Source organism: Geotrypetes seraphini, chromosome 7, assembly GCF_902459505.1.
Source record: "Geotrypetes seraphini chromosome 7, aGeoSer1.1, whole genome shotgun sequence".
Lineage (NCBI taxonomy): Eukaryota > Metazoa > Chordata > Amphibia > Gymnophiona > Dermophiidae > Geotrypetes > Geotrypetes seraphini.
In genome coordinates this window covers 13689428-13702494 of record NC_047090.1, presented here as the reverse complement: position 1 = coordinate 13702494, position 13067 = coordinate 13689428, and the positions used below count along the sequence as shown (strand labels likewise).

General features: G+C 41.9%; 1 protein-coding gene across 1 annotated transcript in view; it reads right to left on the bottom strand.

The window, feature by feature from the left end:
• Positions 1 to 12794, bottom strand: part of FRS2 (fibroblast growth factor receptor substrate 2) — a 40846-nt gene extending 28052 nt beyond the window's left edge. Inside the window, exon 1 of the mRNA XM_033950983.1 lies at positions 12640 to 12794. The gene's annotated coding sequence lies outside the window, so the exon portion shown is untranslated. The remainder of the gene's footprint in view (positions 1 to 12639) is intronic.
• Between the last annotated feature and the right edge of the window lie 273 nt (positions 12795 to 13067).

The following is a 13067-nucleotide window of genomic DNA, read 5'->3' as shown; positions in this document are numbered from 1 at the left end:
CTTCAAAGTACTATACGGCCTGACCCCCAAGTACATAACGGACCTTTTCGCATTTTCTAATAACAAACTCAAGAGAAACACACCCCCAAAACTCATTTCCCCTCCAGTTAGAGGCTGCAAAATGAAAAAACACCACGAACACCTTCTCTCTCACCAAGCAGCCCTATGGGGCAAAGACCTAGACCAACTGCTTTCGCCCACTACATACGGGGAATTCAGGAAACGCCTAAAAACATACCTCTTCCAGAAATACCTAAACAATTGACCCACTCTCCCTCTCCCTTCCCTATTCCACCTGAACTTACAGCACTGTTATAAATATAATCTGCTATCTTCATCTTATCGTAACTTTACGTTATTATTTATCCCCAACAGGTCCTGTCGGACATTACCTACTAAAATGTACATATTATATTTTCGCTCAGCAAATTGTATTTCTATACTATTGCCTCCTGAGATCTCTGATCTCTGTATTTCCTCTGAATATCTACTTATTGTATTTCGCTGAATGTCCAGCACTCCTGATTGTAAACCGCCTAGAAGTCACAAGATTGTGGCGGTATAGAAGAATAAAATTATTATTATTATTATTGTAAGTCTCTATCATGTCTCCTCTGAGTCTCCGCTTTTCCAGGGAGAAGAGCCCCAGCCTTTCTAAACTGTCAGCGTATGAAAGGTTTTCCATAACTTTTTATCATTTTTGTCGCTCTTCTCTGAACCCTTTCAAGTATTGCCATGTCCTCCTTGAGGTACGGCGACCAGTATTGGACACAGTACTCCAAGTGCGGGCGCACCATTGCACGATACAATGGCATGATCACTTCCTTTGTCCTGGTTGTAATACCCTTCTTAGGACAAAAGAAGTGATCATGCTCTCTGCCTCCCCGACTCTCTCTGGCTCCCCGCCGCAACCTGCTCTCTGCCTCCCCCGACTCTCTTTTTGGCTCCCCGCCACGATCTGCTCTCTGCCGCCCTTTCCTGCAGTGCGAGCCCGTGGTTTTAACCTGCGGGTTTAAAGCAGGTTAAAACCACAGGCTCGCACTGCGGGAAAAGGTGGCAGAGAGCAGGTGAGTCGGGGCCAGTAAAAAAAAAAAAAAAAAGACAGCAAACACAAGCGCAGATCATCTACAAGCAAAGTAGATGGTCTGCGCATGCGTTGGGATCGCTACCTAGCGATCCTTGTCGGCGGATGGGGGCATGCCTCCAATCACCCCCCATTAGAATATTCTTGCTTCCAGAATCGATCGGCCCTGCCTGGATCGGACATGGATTGGTCATGATTGGGCAGGTTAGTGAATCGGACCCCTTGTGCTTTGAAAATGAGCCTCTATATAACACAATAGGCTTTTGCAGCAATATGAGAAGGGATATAGAGATAAAATATATCTGAAAAGAGTTTGGGATTTGATATAATCTGCAATCACAGTATAGAAGGGGGTGCTGAAAAGTTCACAGCCCAACCAGCTTCATAAATTCCGAGCGTTATTTTACCACTGTAGCTGAAAAGAGTGTCATTTTATTTTGCAAAGTGTCAATCTGCAGAATCGTAATGCTATGTTTTGACACTGCTTCAGATCCTTTCAAGTGTGGAACTCCGAGCCTTCATGACTCCAGCAGAAGAAAACTCCAAATCACACTCCACTGTGAGGAAGTGGTGTGCAAACTTTCAGCGTGGAAATTTCAAGACAGAAGAGGCAGCAAGGTCTAGGAGGCCTCAAACGGTGTCAACTCCTGAAATTGTTGACCACGTCCATGACTTGATTTTGGCAGTTCAGCGAATATCAGCTAAAACAATAACTGAGACACTACAGACACCTAGGGAACGTGTTGGGTATATAATCCACGAGCAGCTGGATATGCAGAAGCTGTCAGCCAAGCATTTTCAGTGAGCTGGTGCCAACTTTATGGAATGACTAGTTACTGTTGATAAAACATAGTTATACCACTATGATCTTAAGACAAAACAACAGTCTCAAAGGTCAGGAAAGTTTGTCTTCAAGTTTATCAAGTTTCAAGTTTATTAAAAAAAAATTTTAAACCGCTTAATCAAATTTCTAAGCAGTGTACAATATAAAATTTACATAAAAACAGATTAAAAATCAGGGGTACTAGATAAGACCAAAACATCTTAATAAAACACATAATAAAACAAATGAACTTACTTCAAACAATAGGAGAGAAAGGGAAGAACTACAATTGTAAAAGAGAAAGCAAAACAAAAAAGGAAAATACAATAGGTTAGGGCGGCCACGGATCAGAAATCACAGCGGCAGGGATCACGAAGTTTCAAGAGCGCATGCGCGCTCTAGGGTTTTATTATATAAGATATGCAGGCATTATTTTTTTTGTAGGGCAATGGTCCCCAATAGTCTGCAAGACATAACAGAAATTAATAAGAAGTTAGCAAAAATTCATGAATGGTTAAACAATAATCAACTTTCCTTAAGTATTAATAAAACCACAACTGTACTCTTTTCAGAGAAAGACGGAGTTCAACTTACAAGTCCAATTATAATTGATAATAAACCCCTCATTCAGACCATTAATACAAAAATCTTGGGGGTTTTAATAGATAACAATCTTACTTTTCGAGGACATATCAGTGCTACGGTTAAAAACTGTTTTTACAGATTAAGAATGATCCGTTCACTTGCTCCCCTTCTTGATTCATTTTCTCTTAATACACTGATCCACTCATTAGTTATCTCAAAATTGGATTATTGTAATTCATTATTAAAAGGGGTTTACCAAAAGGATATAAGGCGTCTTCAACTCGTGCAAAATACTGCAATAAAGATAATCTCAGGTTCCAAAAAATTTGATCACGTCACACCCTTACTTCAAAGTGCTCATTGGTTGCCAATTTCATATAGGATTACTTTCAAAATAGCTCTGTTAGTTTTCAAGACATTAAAATCCAATACTCCTGCCTTCATAGATAGGCTCTTGATCCCATACAGTTCATCTAGAACTCTCAGATCATCTTCACAATGTACTTTAAATGTCCCCTCTCTTAAAATTATAGGAACCCGCCGTGCTTCAATTTTCTCTGTTACGGCACCAATGTTATGGAATTCTCTTCCATTATACTTAAGATTAGAACAGGATTTAAAAATATTTAAAAAGAATCTTAAATGTCTTCTTTTTAAAGAAGCTTTTAACTGACAGATTACAATTTCTCTTTTTTTTCAGATTTCCTTTCGGTTTCTCATTTTTTCCCTTATTTCCCCATTGTGTTTTCCTTTTATGTAATCTTTAAATAAATATTGTATTTCCTCCCCACCTTCCTAATGTTATCAGCTGTCTTCTTGTCCAAATTGTTTCCCAGTATGTTTATATGAATAGTAATTGTATAAGTAAGTCTACTCTATTTTATTTATGTAAAACGCTTTGAAATTTTAAAAGCGTTTAATCAAACAATATAATAAACTTGAAACTTGAAAACTTGAGGGTCAAGTGACTTGCCCAGAGTCACAGGGAACAGCACTGGGAATTGAACCCAGTTTCCCTGGTTCTCGGGCTAAACCATTAGGCTATTCCTCCACTCTCTACAGCGGCAGATTCCAGGTGTGCCGCGAGATGCCGGCCGACTGCTTACAGGATGGCACGTATGTAAGCTATCAGCCGGCGCCGGTCTCTCTCCTCCTCTCCCTAGTCAGTAACCACTACCGGCATAGAAATAGGCTCAGGGCCACAACTGGAGGGTCTCCACACATGCACTGACATCACACATGCACATGATGTCATAGTGTCGATGTGCTCACACTTCCGGATACCCTCCAGCTGCAGCACTGAGTTTAATGTGCCGCGGCATCATAAAGCTTGTGGGACACCGCTCTACAGCGCTGAACTATCGTTGACTTGGTGCCCTCTCCTTGACACATCTGCATTATCTCTAATCCTATCTAAAACTTGAATTTGTATACCGGGTCATCACCTAAAAGGAGCTCGACTCGGTTAACAAAATTGCTGTAACATAAAGGCATCATGAAAGTGAACAGTAAAATAAGAACTCAGAATAAAAAGTATAACCAATCTAAGAAAAGAATGTTAATTCATTATTTTGACAGCCTAGACTGGAGGTCCAAATTAGAGGTCTGCACGGGAACAGGGATCGCGGGGGTCCCGCGGGAATCCCCCCCTAACCTACGGGACTCCCACGGGCACCACCCTCTGGCCCACGGGGACCCCCCCTTTAGCCAACGGGACTCCCACGGGGATGGAAGGCTTTGGAAGCAGGGTTCGTCCATATAATATAATGGACACGTCAGCCTTAGTAAAAGAGGGGGTTTATAAGTTAATTATCTGGACAGAAAACAAAAAAAGGATTCCACCAAAGAGATTCCACAAGGAAAACAGCAAAAGAAACTGTGGAATTGATGATCCTGTCAGAAGTAATTGCTGCTTTTTATGGGAACGGGCGGGGATGGAGGTAATTCCTTGCGGGGACGGGTGGGGACAGAGAGGATTCTGGCGGGGATGGGTGGGATTTCTATCCCCGCGCAACTCTCTAGTCCAAATAATATCTCAATCAAGATAGACCCCCCACATGCAACATCATTTGATTAAATTCTATTCACTCACCGAGTGCCAGTATCACCCCTACTTCTCACCTCCCAAACTTTCAACCTTAATCATATTCCTTCTCCCCAGGGCTGTTCTCTACAATATTATATCAAGCAACAGAAAACTCTCAGGTGCAATGGAGGTCCAATCACCACCCTCACACTTACCAAATGGGCCCAAAAGGGACGCCTGTTATTCCGGTATCACAATTTTTCCACTAATATATTTTATCTATAAATCATTGTACAATAGTTGGCTCATTAGTTTACCCTGCTTCCCAATGCTATCCTGCAAGTTTAGCTTTTAAAGATTTAATATCACAATATCTGGAGGAGTTTGGAAGCTGGCGGAGAATTCCAATGAAGATACCCTAATATGGATAAGAATGAATGGAAAGCTTTAGCCCAACTAAGAGCACAGATTTAATAAATATGAAAACAGACTAAGGAGAACTAGTGCTATTACAATCTAGAGATCAGTATCAAAGGGAAGTGTTATCAGCAGCTTTCTGATTCTAAATGTTACAGATGTTTGGATATGGATCCACTGCATGAATTAAAAGAAAATGTCTCACATGGTCACTAAAGTATTAAAGATGAATATTGTGACAGCAAAAGAAGCCTCATTTCTGATTAAACAATATCCAGCTACTCTGATTTATTTTTTTTTACAGAAAATACATAAAAACTTAGACACCTCCTGGACACAAAATTGTATCTAAATGAAATTCAGTTTTAGAAGCATTAACCCAATTTGTGGATCTATATTCAAGATAGATCACATATGTTGGATGTACTACAGCAGGGGTTTCAAAGTCTCTCCTTGAGGGCCGCAATCCAGTTGGGTTTTCAGGATTTTCCCAATGAATATGCATGAGATCTAGTTGCATGCACTGCTTTCATTGTATGCAAACAGATCTCATGCATATTCATTGGGGAAATCCTGAAAATCCAACTGGATTGTGGCCCTCAAGGAGGGACTCTGAGATCCCTGAACTACAGGGAGTACGTGAGGTATCCAACTGTACCTGACTGACATTAGGCGTTACATCTTTATATATTTGAGGTGTAATAAAACAAAAAAAAATATTACAGAAAAAGATCCATTGCCATTAATCCCCCTTGAACACACTTATCCCATCAATCCTGCCACTTTCTGAAGCAGTTCTGGAAGTCCTCTTTCGTGAATGTCTTTAGTTGTGCTGTTGTGGCTACCTCGATGTCCTGAATCGATTCAAAACGTTTACCTTTCATGGTCATTTTGACTTTGAGGAAGAGCCAGAATTCACACGGTGCCAGATTCGGTAAATAAGTTGGAAGGGGGGCCACAGTAATGTTTTGATTTGACAAAAATTGCCATACTAGAAGCGATGTGCGACACAAGAGTTTTGTCATGATGGAGGATGAAACTGTTTGCCCATTTCTCATGTTCAAATCTGTTGTTAAAATGTTTTGAATGGAACCATAAGAGATTTTTCAGATCCTCAGAAATTTCCCTCATCGTTGATCGCCTGTTTGATCGAATCATTTCGCTTACTCTTTCAACATTCTCTTGGATTTTTTTTATGTTGATGGATGTCCCGATCTCTCCTCGTCTTCAAACTGATTCACAACCATTACGAAATCGCTCGAACCACTTGTAAACCGTCTTCATGGTCACTGCAGTATCACCATAAACTAATTTTAACATTTCATGAGTTTCTTTAGCACTTCTTTGCAGTTTGAAACAAAATCTCACATTAATGCATTGTTCGTGATCCATGATTTATGGCACACTTCAAAAGCACACATTCTCTCAACCGTAGTTCACAACCAACTGACTGCAAGTTGAAACTTGTCACACACTGTTACTAGGTCTAGCACACCGCTTCCTGTACTGAAGATCCCTGCCTCTCCGTTGGATGGTGCTCGACAGCACCATTCACCATATTTTTTTAATCACATCCCATACAGGATCCTAAAGAACAGAAAGATTCCGTAATCCCAAAGAGTAACAAGATTCTGGAATCCAGATTAGTATGCTACTGATCCCAGGGTAAACAGTGCTTTCCCCCATGTCTGTCTCAATAGCAGACTATGGACTTTTCCTCCAGGAACTTGTCCAAATCTTTTTTAAAACCAGCTTACCACAACCCTCTGGCAACGCATTCCAGAACTTAACTATTCCGAGTGAAAAAAATATTTCCTTCTATGGGTATAGTCTCTGTAATTTTTGACTAAACGCAATACTCAAGGTGAGGTCACACCATGGAACGATACAGAGGCATTATACCATTTTTAGTCTTGTTAACCATCCCTTTTCTTAAATAAATTCCTAGCACTGTTTGCTTTTTATTGGCCACTGCTGCACATTGGGTGGAAGGTTTCTGCATATTATCTACAATGTCATCCAGATCTTTTTCTTGGGCGCTAACACCCTAGTGTCTGGTAACTATGATTTGGGTTATTCTTCCCAATGTGCATCACTTTGCATTTATCCACTTTCAATTAATTTGCTACTTGGATGTCCAGTCTTCCAATTTCCTAAGATCTGCCTGCAATTTTTCACAATCTGCATATGTTCTAACAACTTTGAACAGTTTAATGTCATATGCAAATTGAATTACCTCATTTATAAATAAGTTAAATAGCACCAGTCCTAATACAGATCCTTGCGGCACTTCACTATTTACCCTCCTCCACTGAGAAAAATGGCCATTTAACCCTATCCTCTGTTTTCTACCCAATAACCAATTCCTAATCCACAATTGAACATTGCCTCCTATCCCATGACTCTTTAATTTTCTCAGGAGTGTCATGAGGAACTTTGTCAAAAGTTTTCTGAAAATCTAGATACACTACATCAACCGGCTCACCTTTATCCATATGTTTATTCACACCTTCTAAGATGTCAAGCAAATTGGTGAAGCATGATCTCCCATGTCGACTCTGTCCCAATAAATCATGTTTGTCCACGTGTTCCAGTTTTATTTTTTTTTATAATTGTGTCCACTATTTTGCCAGGCACTGAAATCAGGCTTATCGGTCTATAATTTCCCAGCTCTCCCCTAGAATCCTTTTTAAAAATCAGTGTAACATTGGCAACCCTCCAATCTTCAGGGACTATGACGATTTTAGTGACAAATTACAGATCATTAACAGCAAATCAGCAATTTCATGTTCTTCCAGATTCACTGAGATTTCTTTCAGTTCCTCTGCATCATCACCCTTGAAAACCATTAACAATTCAGGTAGATCTCTTCCGTATTCATTCAGTCCTCCACTATAGCCTTATCCTTCCTGAGCACCCTGTTTGCTCCTTGATCCTGTAACAGTCCCACAGATTCCCTCAAAGGTTTTCTACTTCTGATGTACCTAGAAAAAAGTGTTACTATGAGTTTTTGCCTCTTTGACAAGTTTCTTTTCATATTCTTTCTTAGCTTTCTTTATCAATGCTTTGCATCTTACTTGTCAGTATTTATGTCTCTTCTTATTTGCTTCATTTGGATCCTTATCTCCATTCTTCTAAATCAGGGGTGCCCAAATGTTCAATTGTGATCGACCAGTAGATCGCAAAGGCAACACGAGTCGATCGCGTTGCCTTTGAGATCTTTTTCTCCCTGCTGCTTCCCCAAGCCAGGCCTGGCGCATACAAGCGCCGGACTTACAAAACTTCACCTCCGATATCAATTCTGACATCAGAGATGAAGTTCTGGGCCAGCCAATCACTGCCTAGCTGGCCTGGAACTTCCTCCCCGACGTTAGAATTGACGTTGGAAGTCAAGTCTTGTGGGCCCGGCACTTGTACGTGCCAGGCCTGGCTTGGGGAAGCAGCAGGGAGAAATTGCGTTGGTGGCTTAGGGGTGGGGAAAGAATCGGGGAAGTGGATAAATCGGCACGATGGCTTGGGGGGGGCAAGGGGAGAACGAAAGAAAGGCAGAAATAAAGAGGGGGGCCAGGGGGAGAGAGAAAGAAAGAAATATTGGCTTTACAGGAGAAGAAAGTGCAACCAGAGACTCATGAAATCACCAGACAAAAAGGTAGGAAAAATGATTTTTTCAATTTAGTGATCAAAATGTGTCCGTTTTGAAAATTTATATCTGCTGTCTATATTTTGCACAATGGCCCCCTTTTACTAAACCGCAATAGCGGTTTTTGGCGCAGGGAGCCTATGAGCATCGACAGCAGTGCAGGGCATTCAGCGCAGCTTCCTGCGCTAAAAACCGCTATCGCAGTTTAGTAAAAGGCGAGAGGGTATATTTGTCTATTTTTGTATAGTTGTTACTGAGGTGACATTGCATATTTTAAAGTCACCTGCCTTGACCTCTGATAAAAAAACCCCGAATACAAATGATAATTAACATTTTCTCTGCGTACATTGAGCTTTGTGTTTTTTAAAATTTTATTGTTGGTAGATCATTTTGACTTGGTCATTTTAAAAGTAGCTTGCAAGCCAAAAAAGTGTGGGCACCCCTGTTCTAAATGATGTTTTTCTGGCTCTAATAGCCTCTTTCACGTCACCTTTTAACCACACCAGCTCTTGTTTTCTCTTTTCACCCTTATCAATATGTGGAATACATCTGGTCTGATCTGTATTTTTGCAATAAGTTGACTTTAGCCTATGTGATAATGCCTTTGTATTAAATTTAGAGGCACAGCTATGTTTTTGAACTGTCATTTGAAACATTTGCAACTCCCAGTGTTTTAGGGCAAATCATTATGGGCATCTTTTTTTAGCTCTTTCGGGTGTTTGTTGTTATATAAATTAGTCTCAGCACTTTTTCTTTTTGTTTCTTGAGATTACTTGTGTGTGTTTTATTGAATTTCTAAATATTAAATTCAAAATAAATTCTGAACATTCCAAAATTCTGAAATTTCCAACATGTATCACTTGGAGAAAATTGTTTCTCTTGAAGCTGATTTTATTTGTTATACATCTCAGCAAAGGTGGGGGTCACTGTGAAAGCCAAGACTCATTCTGAGCAGGGAGCATAAGAGAAAACCAGTAGCAATTTGAGCAATAAACCGGTGCTAGATGCCAAAAAATTATGCTGGTACATCTCTGCTTGTATACTCACACACACTGACTCAAGTAAAATAATCTTACACAAAACAGGCAAGTTACAAAAGAGTCCTGCAAATTGAAACTAGTTTTCATTCTGACAACAAGGTACAATTTTATGGTTTCAGTAAAGTTACAACCATATTTTCCTTCTGTACATCTTTCTGGCAAACAGTACATGAAATAATGTCAGCAACTTTGCAGTTTCAACTGATTGCTTGAGGCAGATTTTTTGTGCTCAGACGTCCATTTGATCAAGGTTTGGCCACACCTATGCTAAATACACCTACACTATCCTTTGTCCCGTTAGCACTCCCTTTGCTGGAAGACAAATCACACCTCCATACACTTGCTACAGAAGGAATTAAATGAATTAAAGTGCTAGTGTCATATTTTAAAATCCAATTTGCTTAAGCTTTTTGCTATTTTTATTGTGTAGTGGCATCACAGTTTTAATGTAATACCATCTTTGTCTACTTGGGGGAAAAGAGTCTTATGAGTCCCTGGGACCCACTGAAACACAAACACAGGGCAGGCCCAGAAAGAATTCCTTCTTACCACAGCTCCACTCCCTATTTATGACACCACACTATAGACCAAGACATGATCTTTATTTATTACAATTACACTTCCTGAATAAGAAACAGTGCAGTAGTGTAATATTCTACAAGAAGTTGACTAGAATACAATTAATTCCCAGGAGTGTCTGGCTGAACACATTTCTTACCCAATACTCTGAAAGCTCCTCAACAGATAAAATCTCTGCAATTATATAATTTGCAAGTAAAAGTGCAGGAAGCTTAGTGCAGTTTCCATGCACAGATTTTGGTACTATTATGGCCACCCTATGCATTAAAGGAGTTTAGCGCACAAGACAACTGTGTGCAAAATCTTGTGTAGACATCAAACAACGGGATGGTTGGATAGGCTGCAGTGAACTTGGATGGTGACTCCAGCATTTGGAACCTAGGACAGTACCAGGTGGACTTTACAGTCTATGGCCCAGAAATATCAAAGCAAAGAGACAAGTTAATTTAATCCTGTATTTTTACCGAGTAGAACTAATGGACAGCCTGAATGGACCTTTCAGGTTTATCTGTCATCAGTTACTATATTATTTTACTATGTTATCAGTGCGCTGCACATTTAAACCCAATAGTAATTAAGATATTGATTAAAACCTGAATGCAAAGAAGTGTGCACAAATTCATGGTTTTCTAATACTGGGGATTTTACGCATGGTCTGAGGAGTAAAAAGTTTGTTTATCTACAGCTAGCTTTAATTTTCTCTTTTGTGCGACTTTTCTTTTTGCTTTGCTACAGGCAACGGGTTAATGGAAAAAAACAACAACATGGTAAAGTATGAAAAGCTGAGCTGACTGCATCACCAAATGCAGGGTTAAGAGGGAGGTACTGCCACTGTGAAATGAAGAGTAAAGCACTCAACTGCAGCAATTGACATGACACCATACCAATAATATTTATGTGCAGTTAGCATTCCAGGCAATTTCAGGCGTTGATCAAGTTTTATTACTAATGCATAACCATAGGAGCATATTTCTAATGCAAACGGTATGCTCTGCCATGTTTGCACACTTTTTTTTTTTTGGCTTGGAAATTAATTGCATACAATTTGAGTGCATGATAGGGATATGGCTTTCAAGATAGGGATTTGAGTGCAAGAAGGATATGGCGATACTCGAGAGGGTTCAGAAAAGGGCGACACGATTGATAAGAGGTATGGAAAACCTTTCATATGCTGAAAGATTAGAGAAACTGGGGCTCTTTTCCCTGGAAAAGCGGAGGCTTAGAGGGGACATGATAGAGACAAGATCATGAGGGGCATAGAGAAAGTGGAGAGGGACAGATTCCTCAAACTTTCTAAAACTACAAGAACGAGAGGGCATTTGGGAAAATTAAGAGGGGACGGATTCAGAACCAGTGCTAGGAAGTTCTTCTTCACCCAAAGGGTGGTGGATGCCTGGAATGCGCTTCCGGAGAGCGTGATAGGACAGAGTACGGTATTGGGGTTCAAGAAGGGATTAGACGATTTCCTGAAGGAAAAGGGGATTGAAGGGTATGGATAGAGGATTACTATACAGGTCCTGGACCTGATGGGCCGCCGCGTGAGCGGACTGCTGGGCATGATGGACCTCTGGTCTGACCCAGCGGAGGAACTGCTTATGTTCTTATGAGTGGCGAAAATATGCTATTTAAGTATGGTCTCATTTTATACAATGAGATCATGAAGGGCATAGAGAAAAAGTGGAGAGGGACAGATTCTTCAAACTTTCTAAAACTACAAGAACGAGAGGGCATTCGGGAAAATTAAGAGGGGACGGATTCAGAACCAATGCTAGGAAGTTCTTCTTCACCCAAAGGGTGGTGGACACCTGGAATGCGCTTCCAGAGGGTGTGATAGGACAGAGTACGGTATTGGGGTTCAAGAAGGGATTAGACGATTTCCTGAAGGAAAAGGGGATAGATAGATGATTACTATACAGGTCCTGGACCTGATGGGCCACCAAGTGAGCGGACTGCTGGGCACGATGGACCTCTGGTCTGACCCAGCAGAGGCACTGCTTATGTTCTTATGTTATGAACCGTGAGCAGATACTCCAATGCCCAGAGGGCTACCAAGACATGCCAAACAGCCCTTTCAGTAGCAAAAGCAGTGGTGCCTCGAGACATGCTGGGAAACTCTCTTAGTCCTGTCAGCAGCTCATGGCCCATCATCTGTCATCGTCGCCTGGTTCCCCCCCGCCAAGTCCTACTCGTCAGCCTGTCATGTCGGTGGCCAGCTGCCCCTCACTCTCCAAGATGCCCCTCGTGCAGCGGCCAGAGAGCCCGAGCCCCTCCCCCCTCCCCGGTCTCTCCAAGAGGCGATTGGCTGAGCCCCGTCCCTCGTGCCCTCGGCCGTCTCGAGCTCTCTCTCTCTCTCTCCTCGCGCCTGCCCCGCCTCCTCCTCCTCCTCCCGCCTTTCTTCCCCGCGGCCTCGCTCCAGCGGCGTCTCCCCCTCCCCCCCGTTCCTACCTTCCAGCTCGTCCCACGGACTCAGCTTGGCCGCGGCGGGCCAGCGCTTGCCTTCTGCCGCGTCCCGTCCCGCCGGAAGCAGGAAGTTGCGTCAGAGGAGGGGGGCGGGCCCGGCTGAGGGAGACTTCCGGGGCCGGGCGCGAGAGGCTCTGTGAGAGAGAAAGAGACTTACTGCGGCCTCAGAGGCGAAGTGGAAGGTAGGGGGGGGATGGGGGGAGGGTTGAGAGAGACTTTTTGGCAGGCCCCAAAGCAGTGTGGGATTTGGAGTCCCTCATCCTGTCAGGGGTAGGCAATTGTGGTCCTCGAGAGGTTTTCAGGATCTCCACCATGAATATGTAAGAGATGAATTTGCATGCACTGTCTCCTTCAGATACCTGTCACTTCCATTATATGCAAATCTCTTTCATGCATATTCATTAGTGATATCC